The 19,847-nt window shown below is 46.5% G+C and overlaps 1 long non-coding RNA gene across 1 annotated transcript; it reads left to right on the top strand.

Annotated features, from left to right (window-relative positions):
- Positions 1-6,324: 6,324 nt before the first annotated feature.
- Positions 6,325-19,480, top strand: LOC127483249 (uncharacterized). The gene is made up of 3 exons (XR_011378023.1): positions 6,325-9,201; positions 10,474-10,538; positions 14,677-19,480. It is a non-coding gene; the product is annotated as an uncharacterized lncRNA (long non-coding RNA).
- Positions 19,481-19,847: the final 367 nt, after the last annotated feature.

A 19,847-nucleotide genomic window follows, 5' to 3' on the forward strand; every position in this document is an offset into this window, starting at 1 on the left:
CCCAGCTGTTGAGGTCGTTTGGGGAGTGAAGCAGCAGGTGGATGAGCTTCCTCCTTGTCTCTCCCTCTTTCTCTGTAAGGTTTTCAAATGAATAATAAAACTAAAAAAAAAAGACTGCTTTTAAAAAAGGAAATAATTCAACATAAATTTATGGGCATCTTATCTTTTGACATGAATATGTATGAATGGTTTTTGATTCATATTGAACTAAGATATTTTTGTTATCTTGTAGGTGGAACAAATGTATTTTTTGTTGAGATTTGTAATAGAAAACAGACTAATACAAAATGTCAAAATAAAAAATGGATATGCATACACATATACACATATTTGAGGGTATTTAAACATTTCATGGAAGAGGGAATTAAAAGTATAAGTTTATGTTGGTGTACTTTTTTTCATAAGACACAAATTATGAAAAGACTGTACAGATTTCAAATTTTTTTAAAGATTTTATTTATTTGAAAGTCAGAGTTTCACAGAGAGAGAAGGAGAGGCAGAGAGAGAGAGAGAGAGAGAGAGAGAGTATTCCATCTGCTGGTTCACTCTCCAATTGGTCGTAACAGCCAGAGCTGCGCTAATCTGAAGGCAGGAGCTTCCTCCAGGTCTCCCAAGTGGGTGCAGGGGCCAAAGGACTTGGGCCATCTCCCACTGCTTTCCCAGCCCATAGCAGAGAGCTGGCTCGGAAATGGAGCAGCCAGTGTCGAACTGGCGCCCGTATGGGATGCCGGCACTGCAGGCGGCGGCTTTACTTGCCTACAACAAAGTGCCCGCCCCTCAAAATAAATTTCTCTTATAATTTCATTTATGCACAAAGTTTCTGAGGCTACATCAGTACACGAGTGAAAAAGAGTCTGGAAAATCTAATTTGGATTTGGGAATAGGGAGAAACCGAAAATTTTATGTATCTGTAATAATCCCAAATCTGCCTGATCTTGGTCATTTTTATTTCGTTGAACCAATTTCAATGCCTTGGCAGGTTCAAAGATGTTTTATTTTTGCTGGAAAATAGGAGGTTGGGCAGGAATCTTGAGTGCCAGAGACAGAAAAGACAGATTATACTGCGTGTGCTCTGGAAGGCATTCCAAGTGTGGCTCCTCCAGCCTTGCTTTGCTGGATTGGAGTTTGAATTACCTAACCAAGCTTCTATTTCTCTTTTACAGTCAGGTCATCTTTCATCAGAATAAGAAATTGAGCCTTTTTTTCTATGAACCTCATGCCGGGTTTGGGTCTTGGTATTTCACTGCTTATTGTTCATGGTCACTATCACTTGTCTGCTAGTAACAGTGGCTCAGAAGTTTTCCATGGGATAGCAGGAGGAAGTGTTTACTGCCTATTCTCTCAGGTGAATTAGGATACAATCAAGTGTGATATCGAAACTGGCTTTTGTACCAAGAAAACTCCAGGCCCAGATGTTTCAGTGGTGAAGTCTAGCAAATATTTAAGGAAGAAATGCCAATCTCACACAGACTCTTTCAAAGACAGAATAAGAAGAAACAATTCCCTACATGCCTTAGGAGGCCTCCACAGCTCTGATGCCAAAGCCTGTCAAAGACGTTATTGAAAAGAAAAAAACAAAAGGAAAAATCACAGGCCAGTATTCCCACGTGGATACCAAATCCTTGATAAAACAGCAGCAAATTAAATCCAACACTGTGTGTGTGTGGTTACATAATAACAAAATGGGAGTTATCCCAGAAATGTAAGATTGATTTGCATTTGAAAAGCAGTCAATGTAATCCTGTGGATTAACAAAATGAAAATGAAAAATAATCTATCTTCTCAAGGTGCAGGGTTGTTCTCTTTATGCTTTTTTTACAGGGATGTGAATGCAAGTTCCAGCATCACCCTTTAAAAACGTTCCATCTAACTCCCCGTTTATAGATCAAGGAGGAAGGAGAGCAGAAATAGACACGCTCTGTAGTGTTCTTGAGAACCCTGAAGATTCGTTGTCCATAAAGGTTAGACCTTAATTCCTTTAAAGCAGATGAAGTGAAGTTTGTGAAAATCTTACTCACAAGTGATGAATGAAATTGGACTTCGGTGGGGATCAGGAATGAACCCACGGGGTTCAAATCCCAAGGGGCTGGGATTTTGAGGGCCTTTAGATGTGGCAAGCTAAAAAGGGAGGGATGGCATCCAAATCAGAGGTGCAGTTCCAAGGAAAGCAACTTCCTCCAGCCAGCCAGCCGCCTGTCCGTCTCTCCATCCATCCGTGCATGAATGCAGTAACTGGTCCAGGATCTGTCCTGCGCAGGGCACAGGACAGACGGAGCTATTGCTCTCCCAGAATGTATATTCTTTTTTTAAAAAGATTTATTTATTTATTTATTTATTTGAAAGTCAGAGTTACACAGAGAGAAGAAGAAGCAGAGAGAGAGAGGTAGAGACAGAGAGAGAGATCTTCCACCCGCTGGTTCACTCCCCAGATGGCCGCAATGGCCAGAGCTGCGCCAATCCGAAGCCAGCAGCCAGGAGCTTCTTCTGGGTCTCCCACGTGGGTGCAGGGGCCCCAAGGTCTTGGGCATCTTTTACTGCTTTCCCAGGCCATAGCAGTGCCGGCTTGCAGAATGTACGTTCTAGTTGGGTTACTCACTGTAACAATAGCCTGTGTTTCTCTTACGTATCAGAAACCCAAGGAGTCCGTTTGGTGATGGTTCATGGTCTGCCCCAGTTTAGACGGCTGATCACAAAACAGCCTTCCTAGAACACTTGTTCCTCAATCACAAGGCAATTGATTCGTGATGGTAAAGCCTGATCATTTACATCTAGCGACATTTTTGCAAGTTTGATGGTTCTTTTTTTTTTTTTTTTTTTTTGGTTCTGCAATGTCTTCCTAAAGTTTTGGGCAGAATTCCTGGGCTTGTTTTCCTTGGGATGTTATGTATTCAATAAACTCTTCAATTAATCTTTCTTACCTGATGTCATGAAAGTACATGGGGTTTCTTTATATTTTCTCTGTAAAGTTTCATTTTCAGACCTGCTGAGTTAGCATGTTAATATTTGTGTAAGAGGAATGACAGAAATCGAGATCTTCAGTCATTTCTCTAGGTGTGTCTTTCTTTTGGACTTTGGATGTTGTCATTGATATGTTTGATCTATGATGTGGTACAATACATGACATGACCAAATGTACCTTCCAGGTTAATAATACTGAAGATGTTGATGAAATATTTCTTCTAATATTAATGCCATTGCTCTCCTGTTCTCTTTTTGTTGTTAACTGTAGGATTGTTTTGTGATTTTTCTGAAGATTTTTAGATGAAAATTGCAAGTGCTGTTATTCTGCATATTTTAGGAGATTCAGCTGCATACTCATGATTTTTTTTAAAGATTTGTTTATTTATTTGAAGAGTAGCATTATAGACAGAAGGAGAGAGAGAGAGAAAGAGAGAGATATCTTCCATTACCTGGTTTACTTCCCAAATGGCCACAATGGCTAGGGCTAGACCAAGCTGAAGCCAGGAGCCAAGAGTTTCTTCCAGGTCTCCCATGTGGGTATAAGAGCCCAGGGACTTGGGCCATCCTCTACTGCTTTCCCAGGCACATTAGAAGGGATCCGGATAAGAACTGGAGCCACTTGGACTTGAACCAGCGCCCAAATGGGATGCCGGTGCTGCAGTCCGTGACGTAACCTGTGGAGTCACAGCGCCGGCCCCATGCTCATGGTTCTTGACTCCTCTTTATTCCTGTACACAGGTTCCTGAAGATTATTCGGCTTCATGTTTTTAAGGTTTTGTTTCCTAAATGGAAAATTGTAATTATGATATACAACCATACCAGCTGGTTAGTGGACTCTTCTCTCTCAGCTCTGCCTGCTGTGCTAAACATTGGAGTTACGTGAGTCACTCCCTCAGAGGTTTCGTCTGTGGCTCCTGACTCTTTTCTGCCTTCAGGAATTCTAATTAGACTCATAATGACAGGACTTTCTGTTGGGTGAGTTACTCTCCTAGACCAATCATGCAATCGAATCCTTTGTTTAATATATATATTATATATTATATATAAACATGTATATATATAAATATGTATATATCACACATATACATATATGTATATACTACATATATATGTTATAGATGAATACATATTACCAATAGATACAGATTTATTTGTTCATTTGAAAGGCACAGTTAAGAGAGGAAGAGGCAGAGGCACAGGCAGAGAGAGGGAGAGTCTTCCACCCACTAGTTTACTCCCCAAATGTCCGCAATGGCCGGATCAAGGCCAATTCAAAGCCAGGAGTCAGGAGCTTCTTTTGGGTCTCCCACGCAGATGCAGGGGCCCAAGCACTTGGGCCACCTTCTTTTGATTTCCCAGGCCATAGCAGAGAGATAGACTGGAAGTGGAGCAGCCGGGACTCGAACCGGCACCCATATGGGATGCCAGTACTGTAGGCGATGGCTTTTACCTACTATGCCACAGCTCCGGCCCCTGTATATTTTTCTAAAACATGAAAATTAACTGCCTTCTGAAAGCATTCAGTTTTTTTGGTCTAGAAGTAGTTAATGTAATGGTCCTTAAGGATTTTTCTGGAAGCTCCACTTTTCCCTTCTTGTTAAACATATGTGAAGCTGCAGATTGCCCAGCCTTTGAGAACAGGTGGTAAATCAGTGATGACCGAGGCAGTACACAATGCTTAACTGTGCAGAGTCAACCCCTCCATCATGTATTTGGGACTATTCATTAGATGGAAAATATGTTTTATTTATGGATGAACCCATTCAATGTAATTCAAGATTATTGATTGAAAGGTAGACAGGAGATCACTTGCTGAGAGAGTTTTGTATCATTTAATTGTCTAACAGTCCTTTCAGGGAACAGATTTTTTTCCTATAGCACAGATTCATAAAATGAAGATTACTTGCCAAAGATCAGGCATTTTGGTAGGAGCAAGAGCAAGACTATCATCCAGGCTTATGGGATGTGCCTCCCCCGGATTACTGTGCTGAAACCTCTAAGAGGAAGCCCTCAGGAGGTGAGTAGCTCCACGCGAGATCAGGAGGGTGGAACCCCATTGTCCTGTTAGCACAGAGAGAGCAGCAAGCTTCCCGGTGAGGACACATGTGAAGAAACAGCAAGAAGGCAGTCGCTGGCGAGAAAGCTCCCAGCAGGGCCAGAATCAGCTGACTCACTGGCCCTGAGCGTTCCAGCCCCTAGAACCAGGAGAGGCGCATTGCTAGGAGAGGCGCATTGCTTTTGTTTCACACGCTCAGGCTGTGGCCTTTTGTTACAGCAGCCCAAGTCGACAGAGACAGATGACTTGGTTAACAATCCTGGCTCTGCTTAGGGGATTTCTTTCTACTTTGAAGACGATCAAAAACAAGGAAAAACGGAAACTACTTGGTCATCATGATTTGGAAAAAAAAATGTTTATAGAGTTTATGAGTACTGGAAAAAATTATAATAAATGAATAATTTTGCTAGAAACGAAGAGCAAAGAACCAAAAGCTGCGTCCAAGGCCCCTTGCCTTACCTTTGGAAGAGGATTAAAGCTCGTATGTGGCATAGTGTGCCAAAAAGTCACAGAAGGAGAAACAGCTCAATTGTACAAATCATCTGTCTTTTTCTCTTGTCAGTGCAATTTCTCTAGCTCAAGGATAAAGGCTATTTACCCACATCACTTCTGATGGCACTTGTAGGAGCTAGCAGCATTCCCTTGTCTGAAAGGGTATTTCCTTGTCTGAAAACAAGCTACTTTTTCAGGCCAGATAGGTGGGCTCTCTGTCATTGAGCACCATTCTCAAAGCTGCTGAACCACTCCTCTCCCTCCGTCTCCTCTGTCTTGATAAAAGCCTCAAAACCAGAAAACTTCCTTTCAGCACCTGGGTCCTTCTCTTTCACTTTTTTTTAAGATTTATTTATTTATTTGAAAGTCAGAGTTACACAGAGAGAGGAGAGGCAGAGAGAGAAAGAGAGAGAGAGAGAGAGAGAGGTCTTCTATCCGATGGTTCACTCCCCAATTGGCCACAATGGCCAGAGCTGCGCCAATCCAAAGCCAGGAGCTTCTTCTGGGTCTCCCATGTGGGTGCAGGGGCCCAAGGCCTTGGGCCATCTTCTACTGCTTTCCCAGGCCGCAGCAGAGAGCTGGATTGGAAGTGGAGCAGTCGAGTCTTGAACCAGCGCCCATATGGGATGCCAGTGCTTCAGGCCAAGGAGTTAACCCGCTGAGCCACAGCGCCAGCCCCTGGGTGCTTCTCATTTGTTATCTTTTTTGAACATTGTAAACGTTTATCTTAAGTTCCTATCAGATAGATCCAGGCTATGGTTTAGCTGTCTTCTTCAAAAGTTTGGAACTTAACTTCCAAATTCATATGTTAATGGTTTTTTGGAGGTGGAGCCTTTGGGAGGTAATGAGGATGAGATGGGGGAGAGGTAGGTGCTATGGTGGCATCAGTGGCTTCCAAAGAGGAGGAGGAGGGCGCCATGCTTGTGTTCTTACTCTGATCATGTGATGTTCTCATCGTATTATGATACTGTGAGAAGCTTCTCATCAAATGTTGGCGCCATGCACTTGAACTTCCCAGCCTCCAGAATGTTGAGCAATTCTTTATGAATCCAGTTTAAATTGTTCAGTTAAACCTCTATTCTTTTTTTTTTTTTATTTTGACAGGCAGAGTGGACAGTGAGAGAGAGAGAGACAGAGAGAAGGGTCTTCTTTTTCCGTTGGTTCACCCCCCACAATGGCCAATGCAGCTGGCGCACCGCGCTGATCTGAAGCCAGGAGCCAGGTGCTTCTCCTGGTCTCCCATGCGGGTGCAGAGCCCAAGGACTTGGGCCATCCTACACTGCCTTCCCAGGCCACAGCAGAGAGCTAGACTGGAAGAGGAGCAACCAGGACAGAATCTGGTGCCCTGTCTGGGACTAGAACCCGGTGTGCCGGCGCCACAGGTGGAGGATTAGCCTATTGAGCCGTGGTGCCAGCTAAACCTCTATTCTTGATAAATTACCCAGTGTCAGATACTTTGTTGTAACAACAGAAGGTGGGCTGAGACAACCCACTGTCCCTCACTCTAGAGGCGCCAGTTCTCCAATTGTGTGGTGATTTGTTTCCCACGGTTGGTTGCACTTGCTGCTAACTGCTTTGCAACAGGGGTGGCTCCAGGAGCTCTGGGAACCATGGGCCATGTGGATAGCCTGATTGTGTGGTTGGACTTGTTATTAGTTAGGACCCTACAGATTTCAGTGTTTCAGAACATTTTTTTAAAAGTTTTTTTTTTATTTGAAAGGCAAAGTTACAGAGAGAGAGAGAGAGAGAGAGAGAGAAGGAGAGAGAGACAGACATAGTGCTGCTTCACTCCCCAGATAGCCATAGTAGTGAAGTCTGGACCAGATCAAAGCCAGGAGCCAGGAGCTTCATTCAGGTCTCCTGTATGGGTGGCAGGGTGTCAAGGACTTGGGCCATCTTCCATTGCTTTCCCAGGTGCATCAGCAGGGAGCTGGATGGGAAGTGGAACAGTCGGGACTCCAACAGGTGCCCATGCGGGATAGCGGCATTGCAGAAGGTAGCTTACTGTGTGGCACTGCAGTGCTGGCTTCAGAACTTTTTTCATATTATTGTGTCTGGATTTCTGTGCCACTTGAGATGAGACCCCATACCTGAGGATGGGCTGGGGTGAAGGCTTTGATAACTTAACAGACTCTATCTTGGCATCCACTGCTTCAGGAAGTAGATAGGGTTCATCCAGCCAGCAGACAAAAATGTTCTATTCCCCATCTTGAAAATGGGGTGGCTCTTGATGGTCTTGGCTTTATTCAGAGAGCTCAGTTGAAGACCCTCGTTTTTCTTGACCCCAAGTTCTTATCGTTTGATTACAATGAGTGTTAGTGTGTTAGACCAGTCGTTAGACTCTTAGACTTGTATCTGAGACTGAACTCCATTAGTCATTTGATTTCAGGTCATCTCTCTCACTTTGAGTTCTAAGTTGATTTCTGGTTAGGTCAGTGCTGTGGCTTAGTAGGTTAAGACTCTGCCTGTGGCACTGGCATCCCACGTGGGTGCCCGTTTGTGTCCTCGCTGCTCCACTTCTGATCCAGCGCTCTGCTGTGGCCTGGGAAAGCAGTGGAAGACGGCCCAAGTGCTTAGGCCCCTGCAACCACGTGGGAGACCTGGAAAAACTCCTGGCTCCTGGCCAGCATTTCTCTGTGTTTTGTGTGTAATGGAGGTGTCCTGTCAACTTGATCTACCATAATTTTTTAAAGATTTATTTACTTGTAAGCTGTAGTTACAGAGGAGAAGGAGAGAGAGAGAGACAGAGAGCGAGCATGTACATGAAAGATCTTCCATCTACTGGTTCACTCCCCAAATGGTTGCAATGGTCAGAGCTTGGCCACGCTGAAGCCAGGAGCCAGGAGCTTCACGTGGGCCTCTTCATCTGGGTGCAGGAGCCCAAGCACTTGGGCCATCTTTGGCTGCTTTTCCCAGGCACATTAGCAGGGTGCTGAATTGCAAGTGAAGCATCCAGGACTTGAACCAGTGACCCTATGGGATGCCAACCTCGCAGGCAGTGGCTTTCCCTGCTATGCCACAGCGCAGGCTCCTGGCCTACCATATTGATTGGAAGTTTCCCATTACTGAATATGTAATGGATTTTATTCTCTTTTCAGTGTTCTAGTTACCTGTTGACTTTCTGGAACATTTTGTTATGCTAACCTCTCAGTTACATGTAGGAGATGACTCTATATACTGTGAGAGAAAGCTATGTGTATAATGGGCTGGCTCATTAAGAAATAACTTACTTAATCACTGTTGTGGTTAAATAGATATGAATTCAGAAACCACTATTGCCTAGAAAATGATGGGGACTCTATTTAAGCTCAGAATTTACAAGAGAGTTTCTGGAAAGGTTGAAAGTACAATTTGCAGAACCCCTAAGGGTTGCACATTACATAGACTCTTTTGAGCAATGAAACTTTGGCGAAGGTTATAGAAGGATATATTTTAATGAGCCCCAATTTTTTTTTACCCCTGAGAGAGAAGACTGGAGTTCTACTTGCTGTATATAAACCCCCTATAACCTCTTAACAGGTGTTCCAAGAATAAAGCAAACTACTGTTCTGCTCTCCTTTGAGGCGTCGCTCATGCCACACGGTTCAGATCCAGTTGCCGAGGGAGAGGACGGCATCACACAGTTCAATTGGTCGTTCTGCAACTTCAGAATCAGAAAACAAAGTAGAATCCCATTATGGATTTGGAAGCAGGTGGCTTTGAAAAGACTGTTTCCTTTTCTTTCTTTCTATCTTTTTTTAATATATTGTCTGTGTCCCTTTCTTTAACTCATGGGTCTCAGTAGGAAGATTTTAATGATTCATGCATGTGACTCTGGTCACCAATGTTCAATTAAATTGTATTTTTAAAGATTGATTGATTGATTTGAAAGGCATAGAGCTGGGGAGAGAGGGGGAATCCCTATCCCCTGGTTTGATCCCTAAAAGGCCACAATAGCCAGAGCTGGGCCAGGCTGAAGTCAATCTACAGGAATTTCATCTGTGTCTCCCATGTAGATGGCAGAAACCCAAATACATAAACCATCTTCTGCTGCTTCCCAAGCACATTAGCAGGGAGCTGGATAGGAAACAGAGGGAGGAAAACTGCAACTGGCCCTCTGAGAGGGGATGCAGGCATCGAAGCTTACCCTGCTGTGCCACATGCGTGCTCCTACATTTATTTTAAGGTTGTACCCAGTGAAAAGCTATCTTGGGTGTACTTTCTTGAAATGCAATGCTAGCAAATAAGGAGGACCAGAAAGCTACAATTCCTCGGGACAGACTATTTCAGAGCAGAACTGAAACCTTCTGCCTTATGCCAAGTATATTTGAAAAGTAACTTGCATGAAACTTTGACTCATCTTGGGTTAAATGTCATGGATGGGAAAAGGAAGGCTAAAATAACTGTCTCGACCAGATTAAGATTCTTGACCTGTGAAGAATTTCTCTTAAGATGCAGGACATTAGACTGTCATATTTTCAGAGGGGCCGGCACCAGGGGGAGGGGTAGGAGAGTGCAGGGCAAGCAAAATAAAGACAAGAGGAAAATGCACAGCCCTCTTCTGCCCTAACGCCTCATCAGAATAAAATCCCAAAAGCCAAGAGCTCTAAACAAAACCGAGTATGCTGAAAGATCCCAATGAAGATATGTAGTGCTTAATAAAAAAGCAAAGGGATCAGGGTGTCTGGAAAGCTGTGGGCCACCTGGCCAGGCAGAGCTGGAGTAGGAAGCAGTTGGTAGCATGCAGGGCCTGTTGGAATCACAAAGGGTGTCCCTAAACTTTGGGAAAGAGCCTGAAGGGCAGGGTGTCTAGATTCCACCCCATGGGCGAGGCAGCTTTGCCAGTTTGGGTTTCTGTGAGACTCCTCTGTGAGTCTGTTGCATGCTAAGACCTTATTTTCAAGCACGTCTGACATCCTTGCACAGGGAGACCAAGGCTCTGTTTATGCGATGGCTTTTATGGGCATTTTCCTTCTTATCCGCAGAGTGTTTCCTCCAAGCAGCTGGTTGCTTTCTAAGGAATCTAGTCAAGAGTCTCCATGAATTCACTGTAAGTAAAGATGATATTTGCTGGTTTTGGCCAGAATGATGACTGCAGTGGCAATGTGGACATGCATTTAGATGGAGCTCCTTCTAGGTCTTTCTAAAGGTCTGGATACAGACCACCTCAAGAAGAAGGCAGCAGAATTGGTCTCCTGCTGTCTCCCATTGGGAGGTTGTCCTCTTGAAAGGGGGAAATTTCGACACATGCCAACTCATGTGTCCAGCGGGAACCTTGGGTACATGAGCCTTTTCCTTCTACTTTGAAAATATAGTTGCTCTTTAAAGTCTCTCTTCCACATAACAAAAAAGCAAGACAGATAAAGGTTCATGGGGAAAACTGAATTCTGTCTGTTTCACATCTTCTGTCCAGAATCCCCCAGGAGAGGGTTTGAGATTCCCCTTGCTCTACCAGGGGGACACACTCCTGGCTGTGTGGTAGTGGGAGAAGAGGCACTCCCTCTGTGAGGGAGAAGACAGTGCGTGACTCACGTCTTCTAGGGAGCGATTTTTGCTGTCTGGTCTGAACTAGCACGTAGTGCCTCCACAGAACCTAGGGAAGCATGCACTTAGCCTCAGTATTTCTTATCTTCCCAGTCTTTTCTGTTGATTGGGTGACTTGGATTTTTTTTTTTAAGATTTATTTATTCATTTGAAAGTCAGAGTTACAGAGGGGGAGGGAGAGACAGATCTTCTATTTGCTGGTTCACTCCCTGGATGGCCACAACGGCTAGGGTTGGGCCAGACCAAAGCCAGAAGCCAGAATCATCTTTTGGGCCTCCCACGTGGGTGCAGGGGCCCACACACATGGGCCGTCTTCCACTGCTTTTCTCAGGCCATAGCATAGAGCAGGATCAGAAGTGGAGCAGCCAGGACATGAATGTGCGCCCATATGGGATGCCAGCACTGCTACGCCATGACACCCGTCCCTGAATTTTGTTGTTTTCATAATTTTATTTTATTTATTGTGGTGGCGGGGGTGGGGGGAGAGAATGAGAATGAATCATTTCCAGATACTGATTCATTCCCCCAAATATTTACAAATGCTGGAATTGGGCCAGACTGAAGCCAGCAGCCAGGAGCCAGCAGCCCCATCTGTATCTCCCATGTGGGTGGCAAGGATCCAAGCACTTGAGCCATCACCTGCTGTCCCCAAGGGTGCACATTAGCAGAAAGCTGGAGTTGGAAGTGGAGCAGGGACTTGAATCCAGGAATTGTGATATGGAATGTGGGTGCACCAAGCTGCGTCCTGACCATCAGGTCAAATTCCTACCTCTGTGACTTAATTGTTAAAGCCCAGTGCATGCAGTGCTAGCATGGGAAGGGCCAATAGATATAAGCTAATGTAGCCTCCAGACTGAATAATAAGAAATTGAGGCTCAGAGAAATTGAGCCTAAAAGAACCAAGATGTCTCATGATTTCTTTTACAACGCGTCCTAGCTTCTGTGTTTGATTAGGGACTTTTGTGAATGCATCCCAAGGATGGCGGCTACTCTCAAGGCAGAAGGAAATGATGCATGACAATGATGCATGAGCGCTGTGCACCCTGGTGCTCTTCACTATCAAGAGCACCATCTCCACAGCTAATAACACACTGATTATCCACTGCACAACTTCGGAAAGAATTGCGCAAGTTGATTCTTCAGCAATTGCTTTCTAGACTTCAGTGAGCTTCACACAATGCCTTGTTGTAAGTCTTGCCCCATAGCTCTTGCTCCACACTTCAACCCTTGTTTGGGTTCCTTTGTTCATAGACATCTGATGAATCTTTTATACTGGGAATAGGACGGATGCCAGGATTATTGCCTTGACTTGGTAGCTAGACAGAAGAAGGTTTTCTCCGATGTGGCAAGTCTTCAGAATTTTGAATTTGCACAAAAGCAAAGGTTTTTATTTTTTTTCAAAATGCCTTTAAAAAGAATTTCAAGAGATGATTTGTGAATTTATTTCTATATTTCAGCGATGCTCAACCAGGGGTAAATTTGCTTCCCAAATGGCACTTGGCAATGTCTAGGAGCATTTTGGTAGTCATGACTGCTGTGCCGGCGCCACAGCTCACTAGGCTAATCCTCCTCCTGTGGCACCCGCATCCTGGGTTCTAGTCCCGGTTGGGGTGCCAGATTCTGTCCCTGTTGCTCCTCTTCCAGTCCAGCTCTCTGCTGTGGCCCAGAAGGGCAGTGGAGGATGGCCCAAGTGCTTGGGCCCTGCACCCGCATGGGAGACCAGGAGAAGCACCTGGCTCCTGGCTTCGGATTGGCGCAGAAGTGCCAGCTGCAGCGACCATTTGGGGGGTGAACCAACAGAAAAGGAAGACCTTTCTCTCTGTCTCTCTCTCTCTCTCTCACTAACTCTGCTTGTCAAAAAAAAAAAAAAAAAAGAATGAAACACAGAGTTGACTCAAGGAGGTTTTGTTGGGGAGCAAAGAGAATGGTCGCAATCTGGGCTACACACGCACTGGCTGGAGTGGCCCCTGGAGTGTTCAGCGAAAAAAGCAAGGATGCAGCTTTCTTGAGGAAGGAGAAAACCTACACAAGCTGTTTTGAAAGGAAGCCCTTTGGCACTTGTCCTGTCCTTAGAGAGCTGCTGCAGTTACTGCCTAAAGTTGGCTTTGTTGTCACTGCAGGCGCGACAGCGCGTCCTGTCCCTGTGTTAGTAGCCAGCTGTCCTTTGTGCTGCTGGCTGCCCTTGGGTGGTTCAGGTACAACGCTGAGGTGTGGCAGACTTTCATGTGATAGCTCCTGTGATGAGAGACATCGTACGTGAGAGCTCTCCCTCCACCGCCTTCCCTGGGCTGCCTGGAGCCTAGACCTGGCAGCAGTGATTCCATTTTGAATCTGACAGTTTTCACTCCTGAGTAGTGGTGGTGGTGGTGGGGGGGCTGCTACTACCGCCCTCTGGTGGATGGAGGCCAGGGTGCCGCTAAACATCCCTCAGGACGCAGGCCGGGGCTTTTCTTAACAAAGAGTTATCTGGCTTCAGCATCATTGTTTCTGGGGTAGATAATTCTTTTATGATTCTTCTTAGAGTCTAGAGGTTTGTGTGATTTGTGTTGGCCTGGTGACCCTAAATTATACGCCACGATGTGGTGGAAAGCCAGCACATGCCAAGCCCATCTTCACAGTGGTGTTCAAACGACAGTGTCACAGGTCAGAGAGAGCTGGTGCTCCGCAAGCCCTCTGTCTCCTCCTGACTCTTCCCAACACCTGCCTTGAGATCAGAATTCTCACCTGCAGTTTATAAACACCAAAATTGCGCACACCATGCAACTGTGAAAAACAGGACCTAAGAAATAGTTACAAAGCAAAAGAAAATGGTTAAATCCTTAGCCCTTCACTCATGCCCCATAAATACACTAGAGTCGGCCCGTACTATCACTAGCCCTTTGGTCATTAAAGACAATTAAACAAGAACAAGAAGGAAACAGTCTCCATTGTCCTCCTTGTCTTGAGCCTATAAAACTATAGTGCATTTGGGACAAAGTATTTTGCATTTTACGACCACTTTAGACTACTACACAAGAGAAACATTGAACATCTTTATCTGATTTATTAACTTGTACGTTGTCCAGCTTTGGCTGATGATTGGAGCATGTTTGCCCTTTCCCACATATTAGAGCAGAAAGGGAACAGATGTATCTGCCTCCTTGGTGTGTTCTGAAATGCTCATTTACAGCTGTTAGGTCGGTGCCATCTTCCCAGATCTGCCCCGTTCCTGTTTCCATAGTGACGGGGCAGTCTGACAGCTTCCTTAAAAGGTGAGTCAGTAAGATAGAATTTCTTGCCCTTCTATCCTGCTTTATATTTTGGTCTCGGTGGCTGAGGATGAGAGCAAGCAGAGGGCTGAGAAGATGCCACACACATTGGAGGAAGTATGTGTTTAACCCAGAAGACGCGCACGTGGGTTCCCTTTTGTGTTCTATAGTTCGCCTCGAAGGTTATTTTCTCATCTGTGCTATAGCAGCCTGCATAGAACATCCAGACATTCAGCCCAATTCAGGGCAATCAACATTCTCCGTAAGAGTTCTGATATCTATCAAGTGCCAGCATGGAATGTTCTCTGGTATTATCTGATAAAAGAAAATCCTCAGAACTGAACACTCCCCCACCGTGGCAGATGTTCCGCTTTTAGTATCCCTGTTTTTTTGCAGATGAGGAAATAAGGCCCAGAAAAGCTGATGAACACACCCAGTGTCATCTGGGTACAGAGGACTGGTGGACCTGGAATCCAGTTCTGTCGGATGCCAGAACCCCACGCTGGGGTTCTGAAACCATGAAGCTCTCCTACCTCATTAAATACCGATTTCAGGCCAGACCAGGGGCCGGGCTGTAAAGCTGAATGGCACGGTGCCTTCCTTCGAGGAACTCACTGCTGAGAGAGGGAGACGGACACACAGTCAGATAAAGTATTGTAGCCCGGATGTATTGCGTGGATGGCATCAGCGCACAGAGCATCTGTCCTGGACCCATGACTCCATTGCAGAACCTTCTCAGTGGCACCAAAGCCAGGAAAAGCATGCCCAACTTGGCCTCTGTGCTTCTTTACCGTGTTCCGAGGCCACAGAGAGGCAGAGACCAGGTAGCACGGTGGTCTGATGCCTCCTCAGGCGGAGAGAAAGACAGCAGATGCCAGCTTCGGGTGAGGTCACTGTTCTTAAGGAAGACTGATCCTTGAGGAAGCATGGATTTCATACAGCATATTCAAGTGAAGAATCATCTTTCCACGGAAACATCTGCTTTGGACCTTCCTGCAGCTGTGAACCCTGTCCTCTGGTTTCCCAGGTTCAAAACTGTTGCTCCCCCTCTTCATGGAGGAACGACACAGGACCCTGCGCTGTTCTTTTGTCTGCTCGGCCCTCCCCGGGTTTGCTGCTGGTTCTTCCCGGGTTGGCTGCTGGTCCTTCCACCTCCGTGGAAGGGCAGTTCCCCCTGCCACATTCCCCACTTCCACGGGGAAGCGGCACACCGCCGGCCGGCTCTCTTGGGGGCTGCACAGGTGTTCCCCTTAGATGTTCCCCTTAGATGTTCCTGGTGCATGCCGTCTCTCTCCTCCTTTATAGTCCTCTTCCACCAATCCCAACTCTGCTACCCACACGCCAAGTACGCTGCTCTCCTCCAATCAGGAGCAGGTCCCACAGTTTATTGGTTGAACTGGAGGCAGCTGTGTAGAAGCTGTTTCCCTTCTCAGCGCCATATTGTGGGAAAGCAGATGCATAGAATAAGTCTTAATTCCAGTAACTTAGTCTAGTCCGAGTTGCTCCCAGTTGCTCCCCACACAAAACCTCGCTGTCATTTCTGACTCTGCCTCATTGATTGTCCCTCACAACCCATAGTTGTCAGGTTACAGGGAGTCTAACTCTGCAAGGTTCTGTGGGTGGCATGCTCTCGTCTGTTCCCCCCACCGACCCCTGCCTCAATCATGGGGCCGCCTTCCAGTCTTCTCTTTGCCCCTCTGTCTCTTGCTTGTAATCTATTTTATGTGCTTCTATTGGCAACCCTTTCTCTGATCACATTCCGATCGTGTCCCCTACTTACTCAAACCCCAGCAGGCGATCTCGGTTACCCACCCTGGGTTACGAGCGCGTGCGTTTGGGCCCTTCCACTGACACTGAGCCAGCGAATTCCTCATTCCTCAAACACATCCTGCAGATTTTCACTGTCTTGCCTCACGCAGACCCCCAGACTCCCATCTCTGCCGTTGACATTCTCTCTGTTCCTCCAGCTGCACCTCCGAGAGAGCCTCACTCACAAAGCCCTTGTGTTCCCATCAGCACCATCCCCAGGCTCTACAGTTTTCTCACTATCCTTGTCCTGTCCTTCCCTGTGTTACTGGTGTGATCATGCCTACCTGATGGTCTTGTAACTTGTCAGTTCACTGTAGAGCCTTGTGACTGTGGATCTGCTACAAGCAGCCACCATGCCTTACTTCCCTCTGCCTGTTCTCCTCCCTAGCACCCAGGACTAGGCCTAGAGGACAGCAGGGACTCATGGCTATTTGCTGAGTCAGTCACAGCAATGCTGGTGGGTTACCGGGTCCAGAAGAGACAACAGATCTATGGAAAGGACAGTGTCTGTGTATCTGGTGCATCTTCCTTGTGTCACTAACCACGTAGCACCTATTTGATAAATCAACCTTTTGACATCATCATATTGGTCTCCTTTCTGCCTAGAGCAAGAAAAAAAATTCTCCAGGATTATCTTTTAAGTTTTTTTGAGCCTTCAGCTAATATAAAGCAGGTTGATTTGCTTGAGTGTCCTCTGGTGGGGCATTGAAATTTGATGCTCGTGAGAAGTATCAGGAAGGTAGAAACATAGTCCACTGTGGTGTTTAGATGCGAGGTCTTTGGGAGGAGGGTAGAATGATATCAGATCATCAGGGTGATTGAATACTGCTGGCTTTGTACAAAGAGCAAGGCCAAGGAATAGACAGACATGAACACGCACACTCCCCGTCTCTTCCACCTGGTGCCCTGACCATCCCAGGACCCTACTGGAAGGAAGCCATCACCATGTGCAGGCCCTCAACCTGGGAGCTGTGAGTCAAAACAAATCGCTCTATCCGTTACCCTGACTCAAATATTTCATCTTAGCAACTCATTCTGATTAGAAAGTCAACAACATGGAAGTCACTTAAGAGAGCAAAGTGAACATCTGGTGAGGTGATTACGATGCTGCTAAGGATGCCTGCACAGCTTCCTGCTACTGCACACCCTGGGAGGCAGCAGATAATGGCGCAAGTAGCTGAGTCCCTGCCCTGCACGTGGGAGACACAGATAGAATTTCCAGCTGCCGGCTTCAGCTCCTGGTCCAGTCCCAGTTGTTGTGGGCATTTGGGAAGTGAACCAGCGGACAGGAGCCCTCTGTCTATCTCTCTCTGTCTTTTAAATACATGCAATAAATAAGTCTCTAAAAATTACAAAGCAAATAAAGCAGTTAGAACTGGAAATCCTAGGTTGATGAGAGGGGCCTGTTAATGGGAATGATTGAATTGTGTACAAGCGTCTCCCAAATAGTGTCAATATGAAGCAAAACTTGACAAGTACTGCCCACTTGTTTCCTCTGAACCTCCCTAGCTTTCTGGCTCATTCCTTCCAGTCCCCTGACTCCAACAGCGCCCCTCCCCCCACCAGTACCAACCACCCAATGACACACATTGTTTTGTTAATTAAATTTTTTTTTATTGTGGAACGTACAAAAATGGAAACATTCTAACTATTTTAAAGTATATAATTCAGGCATTCAGTACATTTACAAGATTGTGCAACCATCCGCATTACATTGTCCTATGACCCACATTTTATTTACTTATTTTTTAAAGATTTGTTTATTTATTTGAAAGTCAGAGTTACACAAAGAGAAGGAGGGGCAGAGAGAGAGAGGTCTTCCATCCACTGGTTCACTCCCCAATTGCTCACAATGGCTGGAGCTGCGCCGATCCGAAGCCAGGAGCCAGGAGCTTCTTCTGGGTCTCCCACATTGTTGCAGGGGCCCAAGGACTTGGGTCATCTTCTACTGCTTTCCCAGGCCATAGCAGAGAGCTGGATTGGAAGTGGAGCAGCCAGGACTTGAACCGGCGCTCATATGGGATGCTGGCACTGCAGGTGGTGGCTTTACCCGCTATGCCACAGCGCCAGCCCCAGCCCTCATTTTCAATTATCCTTTTCCTGACCTTATAGCCTGACTTCCCTCCTATGGGTTGAATTGTACCTGCTTCTCCACTCTGATCCCTCCCCCCCCCCCAGAGCTCCCTACTCACATCTTAGAGTCCCTACTCCATGTACCTTAGAAGGTGACTTTGTCTGAGGACAGAGTCTTTACAGAGGGGATCCAGTGAAGTCACTGGAGGGGGGAGGGCTAACCCAGTGTGACCGATGTCCACATAAGTGGGGGCAAATTGCAGACAGACACATGCATATGGGCAGAATGCCAGGTTGAAGGGAGACCTCAGCCATCTGCAAGTCAAGGAGCAAGGCCAGGGATGCTCCATTTCCTTGTGAGCCTCAGAAGAAACCAGTGCGGCCACCTTGGCTTTGGACTTCACGCCTGCAGAACCCGCTTTGTGGGTGCTGTTACAGCAGCCCCAGGAAACTAATGTACCCTCCCAGCAGCAGAGTCCCCATCATCTGGGGTCTCCATCACTGAGTCTCCATCATCTCCCTTCCTCCAGATCACCTTGGTCTTGCTGCCCGGCAGCCCCCTGCTCCCCACTCATCCTGGTCACGTCGAATGCTTTGCATACCTCGGGCTTGAGCCTATGCAGCAGGCGATCAGGGGAGCAAAGCACATCCATACTGCCTGGTTTTGCTTGTAAGTGAGGGCAGCTAACCTCAGGCAAGCTCTTGGTGGTGCCCACCTCCTATACTGCCTTCATCCTCTCACCATCACTTCTATTATTTTCTCTCAACCCCCCCCCCCACCTCCTTCCCACCCACCTGCTCTGGGGATGGCTCGACTCCCTTTCTGCTGAGGAAATGGGAGCAAGGGGCAAAGAACTTCTGTGTGCTCCCCCTCCGTGTGTGCCCACCTCCCCGCGGCTCTGTCAGGCTTCTCTGCCTGCTCTCTCATTCTGCACGAACCATCACATCTTGTCTTCAGCCTGTTCTGTCCTTCCTGGGTCCCATCCCCTCCCTCCTTGCCTATTCAAGGGCTCTGTTTCAGCACCCGCATCCTGGGTTCTAGTCCTGGTTGGGGTGCCAGATTCTGTCCTGGTTGCTCCCCTTCCAGGCCAGCTCTCTGCTGTGGCCAGGGAGTGCAGTGGAGGATGGCCCAAGTGCTTGGGCCCTGCACCCCATGGGAGACCAGGAGAAGCACCTGGCTCTTGGCTTCGGATTGGCGCAGTGCGCCAGCCATAGCAACCATTTGGGGGGTGAACCAACGGAAGGAAGACCTTTCTCTCTGTCTCTCTCTCTCACTGTTTAACTCTGCCTGTCAAAAAAACAAAAACAAAAACAAAAAGGAAAGAAAGAACCCAACTACCTGAGCCATCAACCTTCTGCCTCCTAAAGTTCACATTAGCAGGAAGCTGGGGTCAGTAACTGAAGTCAGGACTCAAACCCAGGCCCTCTGATATGGGATACAGGTGACACAGTCAACATCTTAGCCATCAGGCCCAATGGCCACCTGTCCCATGAGTTTAAACACTACCCAGAAACTTAGCTCGTACTCCATTTTACATCAGTTCTGTATCCAATTGGCCTCTCAGTAGCTATACTTGGAAGTCTAATAGCCAATTTCTTTTTTTTTAAAGATTTATTTATTTATTTGGAAGTCAGATTTACAGATTGAAAGAGAGGTCTTCCATCTTCTGGTTCATTCCCCAATT

The sequence above is a fragment of the Oryctolagus cuniculus genome, chromosome 8 (genome assembly GCF_964237555.1).
Source record: "Oryctolagus cuniculus chromosome 8, mOryCun1.1, whole genome shotgun sequence".
Lineage (NCBI taxonomy): Eukaryota > Metazoa > Chordata > Mammalia > Lagomorpha > Leporidae > Oryctolagus > Oryctolagus cuniculus.